Raw genomic sequence first — 14,348 nt, 5'->3', positions numbered from 1 at the left:
AGTGTAATAACAGACTGTGCTGCTGGGGCCGTGGGAAAATAGGTGCCCTCACGCAAGGTACAGATTTATACTCCCATCAACAACCCCTAAAGATGGCATTTTGGCAAAATCTCCAGCAATGTACAGTACACATACCTTTGATCTAATAATCTAATTTCTAGGAACTTATTTGTGTTCAGACCTGAACATGTTTGAGAACATGTTTGTGAAGGGTTATTTGTTATAGTATTACTTATCATGGCAAAAAAAATTGGAACTCACATGCCCACTCGTAGGGGATATGTTAAGTAAATGATGGTACAACTTTATAAAGAAGTATAATGTATAGCCATTAAATACAAATAAAATTAACTATAAGCCATTAAAATAATGAGGCATATTTGTCTCTACGGGTAATGACCTCCAAGGTACACTGTTAACTAAAAATGCAAGGAACAGAAGAGAATGGGTAGAATAACATCTCTTGCATTGAGAGAGAGAGAGAGAAATATGCATGTTATGCTTATATGTGTGTAAAATGTTTCAGGATGGATACAGATGGTAATCATGACTGGGGCTGGGAAGGAAACTGAGAGGCTAGGGGCAGAGATGAGGGAGACTTTTCACTGATATCCTTTTGTACTTTTTGAATTGCTACCATGTGCGTGTTCAAGGTTTTCCCTATTTAATCAAAAAATACAATATAGGGACTCCCTTGGTGGTCCAGTGGTAAAGAATCCGTCCTGCAATGCAGGGGACGCGGGTTCGAATCCCGGTCGGGTAACTAAGATCCCAAGTGCCGCAGGGCAACTAAGCCCATGCACCACAACTACTGAGCCGCGTGCCACAAACTACAGAGCCCGCGTGCCACAAACTACAGAGCCCACGTGCCACAACTAGAGAAGAGAAAACCCGCACGACACAACTAGAGAGAAGCCCACGCACCACAGTGAAGAGCCTGCAAGCCACAAAGAAGAGAGCTCGCGTGCCACAACTAAGACCCGATGCAGCCAAAAATAAAAATAAATAAATAAAGTAAAATATTTTTAAAAATACAATATAAACTCAAGTACAGTGGTCTATCCTACATTGTCCAATACAGTAGCCACTAGCCACATGGTGACTGTTTAAATTTAAAATGATCAAAACTAAATAAAACGTAAAATTCAGCTCCTCAGCTGCGCTAGCCGCATTTCACACGCTCAATAGCCACAGAAAGTGTATCTCCTTCATGGTTCTGGGAAAGGTACTGATAAGAAGATTCACTCCGTCCTGCTTTGTACCAAATCACTAGCAGCTGATTCCCCATGGGGGTTTTTGCTCCAGAGCCAGCCAAGCCCACAGCCCCATCCCCTGCTTCTGCCACCTGGGGCAGCACTGTGGCAAGGAAGCTCAGCCTAGCAGGCTGGTCCTGTAGACAGAGAATCAGAGAACCAGAAAACCCTGCTACCCAATCCTGAGGAGAAGGGACACAGCCCGAGGAGAGAGAGGCAGGCAGATCAATCAGGGGCTCAGCTGGAAGGCAGGTGGCTTATGTACCCAGTGGCATATCTTCTAAAAAAATCGTATTGGCCAAGAAGCAAGGCAATGAAACACACACAACGTATCCTGAACTAGCCCAGCACCTTCAAAGCATCAGCCTCTGGGATCAAGATGTAGGCTGTGGTGATTAGTCTGAAATAACCACCTGCTTGAAATCATGCTTAAAGCAAGAAAACCCTACAGAAATACAAGCCAGTCTTCCACTGGATAAAAGAGGAGACAAAAGCCACTTGACTCTTTACCTCCAAAGACCACAAAGTCTTCACGCTCTCAGGCAGCCCAGAACAAGCTTTAATTTGAACACTGCTCTATGAATTAATGCGAACACATGCACTGTCATTGGCTGAGATCAGCTCTCAAAGGTAAAGTGCTAGAAAGAGCATCACATAAGTGACTATTTTCCACATGACTGAAAGGAATTAAAATAGCCCTCTATATGGGTATGCAATAGCAGAAGGCCTGAAATAGAACCTCAGGGCCCCAAAACACTCTCCCATTGCTCGAATCTGTGCTCCGAACTCAAAAGAAAAGCAAGGAGATTAAAGAGGGCTTTGTCATTTCTAAAGGAGGGAAGCTGGTCTACAGTATTTTCTAACTGCAGGGACAAAGCCAGTGTGAGACAAAAAGGAGCCCTGTTATAAACAGCTGGCAGGTTCTACCAGGACAAGATCTCTGGCTCCCAGCATGAGGTTCAGCATTCAGAGCCCTTCACGAGCTGGTCCCTACCTTCTCTAGCCAGAATCTCTTCCCCAGAGATCTCTGTAACCCAGGGAAATCAGCATCAGAAAAAGGTGATGCCACGCTCAAAATTTCATAGTTAGAACACAGTTTTGTTTAGAACTTTATCCAAATAAGTAAACAAAAATCAAAATCTGTCTATCCTAAGATCAATAGCAAATATGGAACAAAATTTAAGTTATAACTGCCATCCTGTGCTAATTCTTAGAACAAAGAACAAACCGCATGTAAATTGCCTTAGAGTATGGTAAGTCCTTACAGTTAACATTTGGTTGTCACAGCGCTATTACGCAGGGGACGTTTTTTGCAAAAATGCTTTACTGCTTTGCCCCGGGCCTCTCAATCCTTTGATTTTCAAGTCCCGCCCTCTCATCATCAACTAACAGGTGTCACATTGCCAGATCCCATCTATTACTGCCTCCACAGTCAAGCGGCTTCTGCGGTGAGTTCATGAAATCCCATGTCTCTCTCTCCAAGGTTTGTCTTGTATTTGTAAAATGTCCTTAACGACCTGGGAGAGACGATGACCAAGAGGTAGATGCTCCTGGAGCGTGGCTGGACACCAGTGTTGAAAAGAGAGGGAGGCACGATGGGCTGGGACCCAAGTTTGTAAGTGGCAAGTCCATTAATGAATATTTTCCTGTTATAACGTCTGCTTCCCCGCTAAAACCTGGAAACTATGGGGAATCTGTTACTAGATAGGCTGATAATCTGACCCTCTGGTGACTGTACCTGAACTGGCTTTGTGTTTTTCTCCACTGCCCCATTTTCTGTCAACCTGGACGATACCCTCTATCTATCCCCATCCCCTAACAAATCTTTCTGGCAGAACTAAGAGTTATCTCCTTCAGTCCCCCAGCCATTAGCAACCTCGCTGCATTCTCCATACCTACAAGTATTTATGACCTGCATCTTTTACCATAATACTCACGAAAACACTGGCTGTACCCTCCACTAGGCTGCAAGCTCCTTGAAGACAAGTCTTACTACATCTCTGCATCTGCCATGGCACTTTAGCATACACGTGCCTTGCCCTTGTGTGACAGGGAAGAGCTAAATGGGACCCCACATTGGATCTGCTTCTTTGACTTTAACCTTTGCTTTTCGTGGCTTTTGTTATTATACTCATACATAATGGCCTGCCTCAGGGAACCCTGCCCACCTGTCAACGGCTGCAAGAAAAAAAGAAACTAACACAACCCCTCACCGAGGCTGGTCATTCCAGGAGATGGTTCTGCAAGACCGATGGCCCTTTTACTTTACTTCCTCTCCGCCTCTCCCTCTCTATTCTGCCTTATTACTTTACTTCCTCACCACCTCCCCCTCTCTGATTCTATAAAAGAAACTGGCATCCAAATCCAGATAAGATGGTTTATCAGAGACACTAGTCTGCGATCTTCTCGGTCAGCCAGCTTTCCGAATAAAGTCGTCTTCCTTGCCTCAACACCTCGTCTCCGATTCACTGGCCTCTTGTGCGGCGAGCAGAGCTAGCTTGGACTCGGTAACACTTGGTGGGCACTTGGTATAAATACCAAGTGAAAGCATGAAAGCCATGAATCAGCAGGACGGCCCCAGCAGCGCCACTGCAGGCCATTCCTTCACTTTGTTCATTACCGCCACCGAGAAAATGAACATTCCTCATCAGAGCAGTGTAGCTTTAGAGGCTCCAGTTCAGATGGGAAGGTGAGACCCAGAGAGGTTAAGCCAGGTGCCCAATGGCACACAGCTCTTCTCTCCTCTGCCCCTACTCCACTGGTGGCTCACAGTGGCCCTCAGCATGACATGGAAGGCCCCCGCCCCACCTTTCCCTGAATGATCTGCAATTCCGACGCCTTACGCTCCTTCACACCCGCACAGCTTTGGCACAAATGCTCCCCTCTCCCTAGCACGCCCCTGCCTGGTGAGCTCCGGCTCATCCTTCAAGTCTTGGCTATGAGAACATTACCCCATCTGTAAATGCTCCTCTGAGGGTTCAGCTGCGCAGTTCCATAACCTGGGTTCAATTCTCTGCTCTGTCACTGATCCGTGTGTGACCTTGGCAAGTCACTGAACCTCTTAGAGCCTCGGTGTGGGGACAAAATGAGATGATGCATGGGGACTGCTCACAGCACAGCCGGGAAGAGCTGGCCTGCCTTCCTAGGCGGAGCCAGAAAGCCCTGCCACTGAAACCGAGCAGGACCCTATGGCGCCGTCCTAGGCACAAAAGCCCTTCTGTGTCCTCCATTTCTTGTTTGTAGGCTTCGTTCAGCCTCCTTGACCTTCCCTGAGTTCCAAAGGGAAGATTCAAACAGTTGCTAATCAGGGAAGAGAGGGAATGCAGAAACAGAGGAGCCGTCAGAATAGTGCAGCCTTGGGGCAGGGTCCTGGTTCCTCCTCAGGGAGTATACATCACAGTATCTTTGACCTCTTCTGCAGAAACTAAGTCCCCCACCCAGGTGCAGGATGGTAACTTCAGGATGAGCGCAAGATTCCTGGAGCACCACCCTGTTACCTCACCACCAACCAATCAGAAGAAACTCACAACCTGCAGCCCGCACCCCAGATTTGACTTTAAAACGGTCTCCCCCAAAACCATCAGGGAGTTTGGGGTTTTTGAGCATGAGTCACCTGTTCTTCTTGCTTGGCCCTGCAATAAACTTTCTCTGCTCCAAACTCTGACGTTTTGGTTTGTTTGGCCTTTCTGTGTGTCGGGCACACGAACTTGTGTTCAGAAACACCACACCTCCATCACCCTGCACTGCCACCGTGCCCAGGTCTGTTCAGATGCCTGCTATCTTTATATTCCCAGAGTGTAACCCATAGCTCAGTTCCCAAACTTTATCACATATAAGGCTTGAATCCTATTCCATATAATCTTTTTTTTTTTTTTTGGCGGGGTTGTGGGGGGGGGTGCTGTACCACGCAGCATGTGGAACTTCCCCGACCAGGGATAGAACCCGCGCCCCCTGCAGTGGAAGTGCAGAGTCTTAACCACTGGACCGCCAGGGAAGTCCAAGCTTGAATCCTATTCTGGGTATATCACAGATCAAACACCCAATACCAACAGCCAAAAGCCACAGCTTAAACCACCTAGGAGAAAGGCTGCTGTCACTTTGGGTAATTACTTCACAAGAAGAGGATCTCAACCTGCAGCAGTGTAAGTAAGAACCTGCCCACACCTTCAGCAGGAGCTACAGCTTCCCTGAATCAGCAGCTTCCCTGGTACAGCCCCAAAGGCATCCAACCACGGGCAGCAACACCCTACACAGCTTCTGGGATTGAAAAACCTGAAATATGATCAAGAGGGTTTCTGAGGGTTCCGTTTAGGAGGATATCTTGATCTCTATCTTTCTTTCTTTCATTCATTCATTCATTCATTCATTCATTCATTTATGGCTGCGTTGGGCCTTCGTTGCTGCGCGCTGGCCTTCTCTAGCTGCAGAGAGCGGGGGCCACTCTTCCTTGCGGTGTGCGGCTTCTCATTGCGGTGGCTTCTCTTGTTGTGGAGCCCGGGCTCTAGGCACGCGGGCTTCAGCAGTTGTGGCACACGGGCTCCGTAGCTGTGGCGCACGGGCTTAGTTGCTCCACGGCATGTGGGATCTTCCCAGACCAGGGCTCGAACCCGTGTCCCCTGCATTGGCAGGCGGATTCTTAACCACTGCGCCACCAGGGAAGCCCCCTTGACCTCTTCTGAAGAGGCAACTACATCCAAGGTCAGGGAGGACTTTGGTTTGCAAAAATTATGTCTTTGGGGCCGGATTAATTCTTTGTTGTGAGGGGCTTTCCTATGCATTTCCTATGCATTGTGAGGGTAATTAGCAGTATCCCCAGCATCTGTCCACTGGAGAGAGGCCCCCAAGTTGTGACAAGCAAAAATGTCTCCAGATGCTGCCAAATGCTCCCTAGGGGGAAAGCTGCCCTCAGTGGAGACCACTTCTACAGGAAGTGAGCCCACTCGACTCCAACCCTTATTACTGTAGTTAATCAGGAGCATTTTTAGCCACTCACCAAATCTACCTTGAAACATTTTCTTCCAGTGCTCAGGAATTTTTTTTTTTTTTTTTTAAGGGAACAGTCTAGAAGGCAGTTGTTCTCTTGAAGGCAGTGGTTCTCAACCTGGTCTGCACAACAGAATCCCCCAGGGAGCTTTAAAAAAAATACAGATTCCTGGGATTCCAGGGACCACCCTCGGAGATTCAGATTCAGCTGCCCTGGGGCAGAGTCCAGGCATAGGTATTTTTTAACCTTCTCTAGGTTCTAACATGCAGCCAGGAGATGCACTGCCCAGAGACATTTCATCTGATTCCACCCTCTCTCCCATCCTTTGAATCCGGCAGTGTTAAAAGCCAGTGAGCCATTCAGCCAAAATGAGGCTAAGGGGATCTATTAACATCCTCATTCTTGACAGTAAAACATCCTCTGCACACTCCATTTCTTGGCCTGCAGATGACTTGCCAGAAAGAAGGGAACTTAACCCCATAATCAAGTGGCTTTCCCATGGCCTTATAAACAGTGCTATCCCATAGGACTTTCTGTGAAGACAGAAATGTTCTCTATTTGCTCTGCCTAATACGGTAGCTGCTGGCCACATGGCACATGAGCACTTGAAATGTGGCTAGTGTGACTGAAGAACAGAATTTTTAATTTTATTTAATTTGAATTAATTTTAATTTAAATAGCCACATATGGCTAAAGGTCACTGTAACGGATAGTACAATAAGTGTTTATATCCCTACAGGGTCACAGAAATAAAGAAAAGTCCTAAAGTCTGCTAAATTCCATAGAACTGTGAAACCTACAAAACCTTATGTCTTAAAATATCTAAACTCAACAGTCCTTAAATTATCAAATGGGATCCTAATGTATTCCAACAAAGAATCAATTTAGGAGAAATTTTAAAATAAAAAAATTTTTTTCAACTTGCATAACTAGCTTCCCAGCATATTCCAAACACAGCTTTGAGGGGGGCATTCCTGGCCCTCTTCTTTTGAACACTCATCATTGTAATAATTGATCTAGTCATCAGAATAACCAGGAGCTGGAAAAGAACACGACACAGGAAAGTTGATTTTCACTCTTAGCAGTTCACTAGAGTACTAGGATAAAACACTCTTGCTTTCCTTCCCTCCAAACCCAGATAACTTTTGCATGGAACCTCTTGCACCCAAGATAGGCCTGAACCAACACAGACTGCAAACCAAGGTCATCTCTAAGAGCAAGTTTTTTTCTCCTATCATTGTTTCATAATCACTTACAATTGAACAAACCGCATTCACACATTCATTCCAGGTGCGCAGATCCTCACAGAACTAGAAGTTCATAAATTTTTAAAAAGCTAAAAAATAGAAAGGCAATTCTATCTCATTGTAAAGGCAATGGATGGTTTGGAGTTGAAGAAACTCTCACCGGCCTTTCTGAGTACAAAAAATATTTATCTCAAAAAAAAAAAATTGTAAATCAACTATACTCCTATAAAAACTAAAAGAGGGCTTCCCTGGTGGCGCAGTGGTTAAGAATCCGCCTGCCAATGCAGGGGACACAGGTTCGAGCCCTGGTCTGGGAAGATCCCACATGCCGCGGAGCAACTAAGCCCCTGCACCACAACTACTGAGCCTGCGCTCTAGAGCCTGCGAGCCACAACTACTGAGCCCACATGCCGCGGAGCAACTAAGCCCCTGCACCACAACTACTGAGCCTGTGCTCTAGAGCCTGCGAGCCACAACTACTGAGCCCACGTGCCACAACTACTGAAGCCCGCGCGCCTAGAGCCCGTGCTCCGCAACAAGAGAAGCCACCGCAATGAGAAGCCCACGCACCGCAACAGAGTAGCCCCTGCTCGCCCCAACTAGAGAAAGCTCGTGTGCAGCAACGAAGACCCAATGCAGCCAAAAATAAATAAATAAAAAATAAATTAAAGTACAGAATCTTTAAAAAATAATAATAATAAATTAAAAGAAAAAAAAATGTTTACCTCTCCTTGGCCCGAACTCCCTTGACCCACCTCTAAGCAGAGTCAGTATGAGCCATTTAATAATGAGTTAATAATTCTCCAGTAATTCAAAGTGGTGCTCACTCTTCATAATAGCTGGTACTTACTGAGTGCTTACCACATGCTGGGCCCTGTGCTTTATTTTATCTAAATCTCACCACTGCCTTCTGAAGCAGGTACTATTACCAGAAGCTGAGGCTCAGAGTTTAGGTAACTGGCCCATGGCCACACAGCTACCAAGTGGTAGAAATGGGATTTGGACCCAAGTCTCTCTGATTTTCTGGTGGGAATCCTTTGGGTTATAAACAAAAACAAACATGTTATTATAACATTCGGTACCACACTGAGCCATTCTCTCTTTGATCAGCTGCAGCTCAATGAAGGGAGTTTGGGGTAGCAGGGTTCAGAAATCCTGAGCTTATCCTTACTTCAGAAACCACCCCATCCCCCATGGACCTCTTTGTCTGTCCTGGGGCTTCACCAGGCAGGTGGAAGAGGAGTCTTGGGGAACACTCGTGATCCTGCCAGCACAACTGCACCCAAGAGGACAAGACAGATGCGTGCTGCAGAACTTTCCAAACGCCGTCATTGGAGTAGAAGGTAGTAGGATCACAGCTATGGGATCCCAAGGGAGAAAGAAACAAACTTTAGTTGGGGGCAGGGGAGAAATCAGGGGAGTGTTCTTGGAGGGGACAGATGAGCTAGACCCTAAGGGGTAGGTAATATTTTGTTAAATCAAAAACAAATGGAGACCAGCCTTAAAACTTCCCTGAGCAGATGAGACCAGTTTAGTCATACAAACAAAGCTTAATTTATTTTGCAAGACTAACTTGACCTGGGTCATTTCTTGCTTATGTCCCTAAAAATCATAAGCAAAACCTTAACTGCTTCCCAAGGTTGATATGAGGTAACTATTAACCAATTCCCTGTTATTTAAGAAAATTCTAATACTATAACCAACCACTGTAAAGAATAAACCGTCACTGCTTTCTCCCTATGTAAGCTGCTTTATAATAATATATCCCTGACCCTCATTCCATCGTTTTGGTTTGAGTGCTCCGGGTTCTGTCTTTTCGGTGTGTGCACAATAAATTTTTACTAATTACTACTTTGGTGATTCAGCGGTTTTACTTCTGTTATTTCTGAACTTTTGACAATTTAGACATTAGAGATTCCATGAAGGGCATTCCCAGAGGTGGGGACAGCCTAAGCAAAGGCAGCAGCAGGAAGAATGTGTGTTCACTAGCCTGGGCTAAAGCAAAGGAAGCAGAGCAGGAAAGGGGAGGTCACAATGCAGAGGGGGAGGGGGCAGGGTCTCCAGGGGCCTAGGCTGAAAGGCTGAGGCAGCATCAGAGAACCCAGGAAGTACCCAAGTAACCATCCCAGGAACTGTTTTGCAACCCGGTCCTGGCATTGTCAGGCTGTGTGGCCTCAAGCAAGTCCCTTCTCCTCTCTGGGCATCAGTATCCTAGAGGAGGCTACCAAGGATCTCTTGCTGGTCTGAAAACCTAATTTTAGAAAAATAAACTGATGGTAGGAACACAGGTTATTAATTTCTCTAATTTCTAACTTCCTATATTTTAAAAATATTGTTGATAAGAATTTATTAGTAACAATAAAATAAGTCTAGTGGTTCAGAATGGGGGCTTTGAGGTCAGACTCACTGTGTGCCCTGGGAGGGAACCATCTCTGAACCCCTCACCTTCCTCCTCTAAGAAATGGGCACAGTGGTGGCACCTACCTCATGGGGCTGTTGGGAGGAATAAGGCAGGTAAGTTTTTTTAAGGTGCTTAGGAAAGGGCCTGGCACCCTGTATTTGCTTATTGTATGTCAGCTATCATTACTAATAAACTATTTTTAACTCCCAGCCAGGTGGAGTCAGCCATTAGGGATTTCTGAGCCGGCGAGAGGTGAGACAAATGCTGGCCTCTGGTCTCAGTAGGGACCTTTTGTTACTTAACCAGCCAGGCCCGGGGGCACAAAAAAGGACTCATACATTGGCCTTGGATGCACAGCCTTTTCACCCTCTGGCAACCTCTTCCTCCCTCCCTACCCCACTCTGTCAACTTGGCCTCTTCCACTCCTCTGCGGGTTCAGGGGTGCAAACCCGCACGTGCTCTGCCCTGCAGCTGGCGTTACACAATCCGCATTTCCAAGACTGCCAGGAAGCCCTTGTAGGAGTGGGCTGGGGATGCCGCGGTTGTCGGCCGGCCGGCTCCGGGCTGTCAGGGTGTTTGGACCAGTATCCTGACTCGCCAGTTGTGGGGAGGAGAGGGCGCAAGGGCAAGGGAATTGGGGCAGGCTGGGAAAAGGGGAGCTGAAAGGCTGCTGGAGGTCGATTTTGGCTGGGAGAGGTCTTGAGGGGTGCAGATGTCTGGGGGCAGGACGGGGGCAGGCGACTGCGGCTGGGAAGGCAGCCGAGCAGCAGCCCTTCCCCAGAAAGTGGGAGAAACGGGGGTGCAGGAGCCTCCAAACCACCCAGGCACTTGGGTGGGGAGCGCACACGGGTTGATGATGGCGCAAGCAGTGGGGAGGCCAAATAGAAAGAGGTTGCAGGTCCCCGACCCATCCTCACCTTGTCCGCGGCCTTAGGAAAGCAGGCACCCCGGGCCCGGGAAGTAGGGGGACCAGGGATTCGGGAATGTCAAACCTATCCAGGCACCGGAAGGAAGCGCGCAGGGGCTGATGCCAGGGCGGGGGAACGGAGTAAAAAGGGAGGTGCAGGTTCCCGACCCTTCATCACCTCGTGCCGCTTGGAGCGAGGCCAGGCAGCCCGCACTCGGTAAGCGGAGGGTAGGTCACGGGGCCATTGGAGGAGCCCCCGGATACTCCCTCCTAGACGTGCACACCCCCACCGCGCCTCAGCCCGCCCCACCCCGCCCCACCAGCGCTCACCTCACCTGACCTCAGCAGCCTGGGACCAGCCGCACTATCTAGACGCCTGTCCTCGGCCCCGGGCCCCTGCTCAGGTCCAGCAGCAACGCCCGCGCCCGCGCCGCTCTCAGCTCCGGGGCCGGCTCAGCCGGGAGCCTTAAAGGCGCTGCGTGAGGGCCTACGTCCTCCGACAGAAAAGCCGGCTCCGCCCGCGCCCGGCCCCCAGCGCTGCTCCCCGGCTGTCGCGTTCTGTCTTGGGGGCTCAGGGGCGAGAACCACCAGCTCCCCGGCGCCCCCGGTTTATAGCGTTAAGCCCGGAGTGTAAAGTTAGTGTTCCGCACAACCCGACCCCAGCAACCCGTCTCCAGTCATCCAATAGCGCCTATTGTTTTCACGCCGCGGAGCCAGGGGCGAGGGTGGGGGAAGAGGGGAAGAACCCAAACACCCCAGCCCCGCCCCGAAGGCGCTCACTTGCGGCCTGGGGGAGGGATCGGAACCCAGAGGGCCACACACAGTTTCACAGTGCGACGCCAGAATTCGTCGCGGCATTGTTTCATTTACTGAGCACCTATTGTGTGCCTAGCGCTGCTGGGCACCGCACCCGGCAGTAACTCAGGCTGGATCTCTGACCCCGAAGGGCTCGGAGAGATAGACAGTTTCTCGGGCAAGCAAAGTAACCCTACCTTATATGGGTTATCTCATTTGATCCTATGAGGTGGACATTGTGCTTGGCTTCCTGTTTCAGAATTCTGAGAAGGAGGGGCTTGCCCTGTAAAGGACAGAACTGGGAATTCCAACCCTGGATCGTCTAGCTCCAAAGCTTTTGGGGGCAAAAATGGCCATCTTGTAAGGCTTTCAGCCACCACTGGTTAAATGCCCGCTCTGGCCATTTCTTCATTTTAAGGACAATTAAACCTCACTAGGCCAAGAAAATAGGGAGGGGAGCATAAAAGTTATCACCCATTAAAATTCAAATACCGTTTTCTGTCTAACTTATCTGCCACAATGCCTAGGTTTTTGAACATCTGGCCTCAGTTTACCACTCCAGCCTCATTTCCCAGCATTCCAAGGGCGCCTGGGCTGAACTCTACCACCTCGGCCTTTGCCAAGAACTCTCATCCTTTCCTACTTGGCCTGGCTACGCTTTCCTCTCTCTTTTCCATACCTCAATTCAAATGTCACTTCCTCCAGGAAGCCTTCCTTAAGTTCCCTTTGGACCCACACTGTATTGTGGGCTTCTTCCACCAAAGTACTTATTCATTCATTTAACTAATATTTACTGAGCACTTACTATGTGCTGAGCACCGTGGCGGGGGGGGGGGGGGGTGGCTGCGGCAGAGGTGTCTTCCTCCTGCACTGAATCCCTGGCTTGTCTGCTTCTCATTCCAGACCTAGGTGGGACCAGTACCCAGCAGGACTCTCTTGTCCATTTAAATCCACCACAAAGGCAGCCTCGGGCCTGCCAAGCCCTCCAGACTGGCAAAGCCTGGCTGACTTGGGCAGGTCTTGGGTTTTAAGGATGGGACGTGGATGAGAAGCCCCAGAGATGTGGCAAAGGTGAATCTCTGAGGCCACTGGTGACCACCCTGTAAAATCTGCTTCTGTCAGGGCTGCTGGAATCCATCCAGAGTTTGGGACAATCTCCCTGGCTGGAGCTGGAGCATCTTCTTCTAAGATGTTGGCCACCTCATCATTCAGACTTCAAGAGCTTCATTTGACTTGCTTCATGGACTTGTTCTCAGAGCTTTGGGGACAATTTATTCATCAAGGCCATGTTACCTTCTCTGGCCTTAACTCTCCTCAAACTAGCAGTCCTTCAACACCCCCAGAGCAGGCCCAGAGAGGCAGCAGGGACTAAGACTGACCTTTAGTCCTCACTTAGCACTTATTAGCAATCTCAGGCTCAGGGAGCATTCACCAAACAGCTGTTGAGGGGGTGAATGAATAAATAAGGGAATGAAATGCATGGATGACTTCCTGGAAGGCCCCATGCTGGAAGCCATCAATAAGCTTTACCTGGTGTATTGGAACACTGGAAAACACCTGTCTTTTACATTTAATTTTTTTTCCTCTCCAAAACCTTAAAAATGGGTAATTCATCTCTTCTTCTAATTCATAGTTTGTGGCCCCAGAGGCCTCCTAGGGTCTGGAGTTTCTAAATCCAGAGAGGTTTTTTTTTTCCCCCAGAGTTTTTTATTTAGATACACTGAGCTCCAGGTGGGAGTCACCTTCCCTGTGACTCCCCTCCACCTGGTGACTGACAGGAGAGAAGCCTTAATTAGCTTCTATTTCACAGTGAAGCTCAGAAGGCAGGAGGAGAGGAGGGGGCTCACCTGTGGTCCCACCTCAAGTCAGCAATGCCCCATTCACTGTCTCTGAGGAATCAGCGGTGGGTGGGAGGCCAGGGAGGAGTCCCAGGGGCAATCCACATTCCTAATGGCACCTTCAGTCATTTTAAGTATAAACTCCTTATTACCTGACAGATCTCACCTCAGCATTAGGAAAGAGTTTGGAAACCTCTCCTCTGCCAGCTGGTGCAGCAAAGGGCCCCAGACTTCACCCTGCCACACAGTCTATGGACATCTCCTGGACTCAGCAGCATACCAGTCAGAACTGAGTGGTGCCAATGGTCACCACTGCTTAATGCACACTTATTACTGATCGGGCACTGGACATCATCTCACTTAGTCCTCACAATAACCCTGTGAGATGTGCTAACCCACTTTACAGATGGGAGCACTGAGGGGTTAACCTACTCACTCAAGATCCCATAGCCAGTGGTGGGGCCAGAAGTCAAAGAAGTTCATTCATTCATTCATTCATTCATCGAATATTACCAAGGACCTACTACATTCCAGGTACACTCTGGGTGAACACATCTTGCCGCAAAGGACTTAGAGTCTTTTAATAATAAGAAAATATTAGTAACTATTCAATCAAGGATCACACACAAGCTCTGATGCAATTATAAGTAACAATAAGTACAAAGGCCAAGTACAAACGCAACATGGCTGAGACTTAAATGCTATAGTATATGGAGGGCTTCCCTGGTGGCACAGTGGTTAAGAATCCGCCTGCCAATGCGGGAGACACGGGTTCGAGCCCTGGTCCAGGAAGATCCCACATGCCGCGGAGCAACTAAGCCCGTGCGCCACAACTACTGAGCCTGCGCTCTAAAGCCCACGAGTCTCAACTACTGAGCCTGCGTGCCACAACTACGGAAGCCTGCACACCTAGAGCCCGAGCT

General features: G+C 48.5%; 1 protein-coding gene across 7 annotated transcripts in view; it reads right to left on the bottom strand.

The window, feature by feature from the left end:
* ABHD6 (abhydrolase domain containing 6, acylglycerol lipase) overlaps positions 1–11,507 on the bottom strand; it is a 52,614-nt gene extending 41,107 nt beyond the window's left edge. For 2 of the 7 annotated variants that reach the window (XM_059940029.1, XM_059940034.1), the window contains exon 1: positions 11,123–11,497. The gene's annotated coding sequence lies outside the window, so the exon portion shown is untranslated. Of the gene's footprint in view, positions 1–10,802; positions 10,964–11,122 lie in introns of those variants that run through there. The other 5 variants (XM_059940033.1, XM_059940032.1, XM_059940028.1 and 2 more) reach the window with 5 other exon arrangements.
* Positions 11,508–14,348: the final 2,841 nt, after the last annotated feature.

This window comes from Balaenoptera ricei, chromosome 11, assembly GCF_028023285.1.
Source record: "Balaenoptera ricei isolate mBalRic1 chromosome 11, mBalRic1.hap2, whole genome shotgun sequence".
Taxonomy (NCBI): domain Eukaryota; kingdom Metazoa; phylum Chordata; class Mammalia; order Artiodactyla; family Balaenopteridae; genus Balaenoptera; species Balaenoptera ricei.
The sequence above is the reverse complement of the archived record's forward strand: the minus strand, read 5'-3'. Positions and strand labels throughout refer to the sequence as shown.